Genomic DNA, 4,688 nt, shown 5'->3' with positions numbered 1-4,688 from the left:
TCCCAGATTGTCTAGAGAATCACTTTTACCATGTGTCATATTAGAGAAACATAATTTTATAGACGATTTAGCGGAACAAAGAATACGTTACGAGATTCTTCGAGAATTAGAAAAGGAGAAAATACGGAACGACAAGGGTGCTGGTCTTTTCTCCCACTATGCAAACTTGAAGAATCTCACCATAACACATTGTAGACTGGTGGGCTTGAAGATCCGTGGGCCCTATTTATCGGATCTGTGATTCCATGGAAGATGTGATTAAGGTAAGTGTGCCGTAAAGTTGCATCTGATTTTTAAAACATTCCCACTGACATAATATTTTAAAAATTGAGAAAAAGATGACCGAATAGAGATCCGAATATCCCCTTGGTAGTTGTTACCATATGACACATGATATAAGCGCTTCTTTAGAAAATCTGGGATTATGTTCCGCAAATTGGGAACCACATATTCGTGTGTAAAAGCTCGGAAAAATGACCGAATAGAGATCTAAATATCCCCTTGGTATTTGTTTACCACATGATAGATGATAAAATCGCTTTTTTAGACAATCTGGGATTATGTTCCTTTTTAACACGCCGCTGAAATATCAGTTATGTCTCATTGCATTATGACAATATTGACAGGGGTGCTAGTCTTTTCTCCCACTGTGCAAATTTGAAAAATCTCACTATAACACATTGTAGATTGGTGGGCTTAAATGGTTTTAATATATTTCATCTTGGACTATCTTGTCTAATACTTGAAAATGGATATGATCGTGTCAATATCTCTATCATGTCATCGACCAACTGCTCGAAATCCCTTTCTTTTCTCGAGTTCGCATTCGACACAACACAACAAAAAATAAACTTCAAAAAATCAGTGCCTTGATACGCATCGTATAGGCCTATATGATGCGTATCAAGCCCGCCACCAGACATAACCTGCACCTGTCAGTCTGCCATGTCTTTTACTTTATTTCAATACGCATCGTATCGGTCTATACGATGCATATTGAATTGAAAAAGTGTGCGAATAGACAGAGGTGTGTCATTAGAAATCCGACTATTTAACACTTTAGTATAACACATGTTCACATGCCTTAATCATTCTCTTCTATTTTTTTCCTCCCTTTTCTGATGCGATTGATTTGCTGTTTTAACTTGTTTTTACTACTTTTATCTAGATGCACCGCATTTTTTCTTGTAACTACTTTAAGATGAAAATCCGTGTGTGTCGTCAATGCTTCTTTGGAGTGTATATATTTATGTAAATATTTGACTATTCATTGTTTTACTTTCACACGGATATATATCCCAACATGGAGTTAATTGGTTTCCTAAGCCAAGTATACGACGAGAAACTACTTAAGCAGGTAAAAATAAACACACCGTAAAATACAAACATGCAAGATTGCAAGTCAACTAGTCGGCCATGAAGTAGCAGCTGTAGACAATTAAGGATCGATCTAACAGGGTGAGGCACAGAAGCACCCGTGTCGAAAACCACGACACGTTCCTCTAAGAAACCCTTCAGATTTTCAAACATTACCACAGTTGGTGTCGCTAAAGCACGCCCCCTGGAACTTGTGGCTCTGGAACAGACATGTTCTCGCTTCCACCACCATCGGACCACCCATTTCTGTATACATAAAAGTAATGAATATTGTATTCAAAATCATCAGTTTCATAATTGAAGTTATACACATATGCTAGACTTATATATTATATGTTAAAACTTATGTAGATTAAATTTGTGACAATTAGACATAATTATGTATTAATTAGTATAACATGATAATAAGAATAAGGCTAGCGGCTGTAGGTGGTTGATTCCGGTTCACGGTAAAGAGGGTAACTGTCGTTGACAGTTAACCAAAAAAATTGTCGCCAAAATCTGATTTAGTCGATATGTGTATATACAGATGGATTGCCGCATTGATTATGTATGATATTATCATTATGTGATTTTTTTTTTTGAACCGTAAGGAATGACGTGCCAACCACCGTGACACCGGGCGCTGTGGACAAGGTCGACTACTTAACCGCCGCCAACCCATTGGCTCTCTCCAGATGCGCGGAAACCCGACCTCCACCCGCCCGAAGGCATGACACTGGAATAATCGGTAAAACCTCGCCTCCCACCCGTACTCACTCTTCACCTGGATGCCGCAGAAAATAATAATGAGGGTGGGAATCGAACCTAAGGGGGAGCGGGGCACCCTCGGTGACCCCGTGCGGGAACCCATTTTGCCGATTGGGGCAGTGCCGCCATCAAGGAGGTGAGAGATTTCGGGGAACAAAATCGGTAGGGAGCCACCGATGAAAGGAAGGAGAGAGGGAAATGATGGACCAATGAAAATTTTTCTTTTTTTTTTTTTTGAATAAAAAAACAATTCCCCTAAGAGGGGTGCACCCCGTACGTTTTTGGACAAGAGGGAAGTTATAGAGGGGAAATGACATGGCAACGTATGATTGGGTTAAAAATAGTTTTCCCTCACCTAATTAGGGGGGCGCCCCCTTCACCCTAAGTCACAGGGAACACCAATTCTTTCCCCAACCACACCACTACCTCACTGGCATCATTATGTGAATTTGTTTATCTTAATTTCTGTAAACACATGTGCTTCGAATCATTGTTCTAATTTCTCATTATGCTCTATTTGTCGAGTGAATCCCAAATCATTTGAATTTGATCTTGATACCCAACATTATATTAGAGATACACCAAAGTAATATAACACAATTAGTTACTACTTAAACATGCATGTTGTAAGAGAGATGAAATGGGTTACCATTGGCCACTAGACACATGACAACAAGCAACAATGCTGCAAACAGCTTCATGGAAGACTTCATCTTCACCTAATGATCTAGTGAGAGGGAGAGAGAGAAGTGATAGAGCATGAACATATGTGAAGGTGTTTATATAGAGTTAGTTTATAGAGTGAAAGATGCATTCAATCTAAAAAAAATACATTACTTAAAGCATCTGCATCTCTAAGTTTGGATGTTTTTAAACGTCGACGTGGCGTAAGATAAAAAGCAGACGGCGAGATGAAGAAGATGTCCGGAAATTTCCAAACGCAAAGATGTCAGGAATTCCAAAACAAGGCCGGACGAGATAGTGGTGGGACCAAATCCACTTGATACATTTTAATATATACACTGAATGCATATACACACACACTAAAACACAGTTACGTGGGATGTAAAACCGTAAAAAGGTAAGGGTGAGTGGCGTGCATGGGTGGAGTGAGGGCGGTGAGTGGAGTTATCGCACGGTAACACTACCGCCAACCCTCTTGTCCACACGGTGAACTCAAAAAGCTGGTAACTTGTTACCGCATGCGGTGAGTAGAAATTTGACCGTTTGAAAGATAAATAACATCTATAATGCCATTGTAATTTAAAAAAAAAAATCAAAATTCTAATAAAGAACTTCAATTAATGTTACATGACAATTCCTCCTACACTCCTTTTTTTTTGTAAGGAGAATTTCATTAAACAAAGGCAACGCAAGTCCTCAAAGCAAGGACCAAGGAGCCAAACAACTAACAACAAACATCAAACCCACGGACAAGTACACCATTGTTTCCAATCGACAATCTTAATCCTAGACCTATTACGAATCCAGAAGTAAGACTTAGCTTTGACAATCTCTACAACCTCGCAAGGTTTACGCCTCTTCTTGTTGAAAATCCGATCATTGCGCTCATTCCATAACACCCAAAAAGTAGCATACACGATCCCTCTTAAAGTGTGCCTCGATTCTTTAGAGCTAGCATTACGCTCCGGAAGTTGAAGGAGATCTGAGATATCAAAAATACAACCATGCTGAATACGACACCAAGATTCGATACGGAACCAAACTTCTTGGGAGAACATACAACCGGTGAAAAGATGAAGAGTTGTCTCCATAACTTCGTCGCAAAAACGGCAGCAGCAATGCTGGATTGAGACTCCTCGTTTTATCAACTCCGCAATAGTCGGCAGACGGTTACGAGCGGCCCTCCATACCATAATTTTACACTTTACACTTGAGAGGCACCCATCCTTTCCACTTAAAACTCGAGTTTGGATCTCACATATTGTTGCTGGACAGAAGCTTTTTAACCGAAGATACAGAAAACAAGCCGTCTTTGTCGAATTTCCATTTCCAATCATCTTCACCTCCACGCCAAACAAAGTCATGAATATCATTTAACAACCCAAATAATTCGGTAACTTCTTCTGGAGTAGATGGATTAGACCGCCAACCCCATGCCATAGACTTGGAGTTGTTATAATAGAGGATCCGATTAGATACCTTAACCAATTTATCTTTCTCGAGTCTAAATAAGTTAGGATATCTATCTTGAAGAGGTTCATCTCTCAACCAAATATCCCCCCAAAAATTTATAGAGGAGCCGTCACCTATCACCCCAACGAAAGAAGAATTGAGCTTCGAACCATTCGGAGCGATACCTTCACCAACTTTGACTATATGTTTCCCACACCCATGAGAAGACTTGGCACAAGGAACCAAAGTCCACGGTCTACTAAATCCATGGCACCCCATAATAATCTTCTTCCACAAGCTATTTTTTTCTTTTAAGAACCTCCACGCTCATTTTAATAAGAGCGCATCGTTGACATCTTGAAGCCTTGAAATACCCAATCCTCCTTTCTTTTTCGAAGCCGTGACAATATCCCAAGCAACCCAAG

General features: G+C 39.8%; 1 long non-coding RNA gene across 1 annotated transcript; it reads right to left on the bottom strand.

The window, feature by feature from the left end:
* Positions 1 to 1,246: 1,246 nt before the first annotated feature.
* LOC118481129 lies at positions 1,247 to 2,845 on the bottom strand. The gene is made up of 2 exons (XR_004864514.1): positions 2,777 to 2,845; positions 1,247 to 1,623 (listed from the first exon to the last, which is right to left on the bottom strand). It is a non-coding gene; the product is annotated as an uncharacterized LOC118481129 (long non-coding RNA).
* Positions 2,846 to 4,688: the final 1,843 nt, after the last annotated feature.

This window comes from Helianthus annuus, chromosome 8 (genome assembly GCF_002127325.2).
Source record: "Helianthus annuus cultivar XRQ/B chromosome 8, HanXRQr2.0-SUNRISE, whole genome shotgun sequence".
Taxonomy (NCBI): Eukaryota; Viridiplantae; Streptophyta; class Magnoliopsida; order Asterales; family Asteraceae; genus Helianthus; species Helianthus annuus.
The sequence above is the reverse complement of the archived record's forward strand: the minus strand, read 5'-3'. Positions and strand labels throughout refer to the sequence as shown.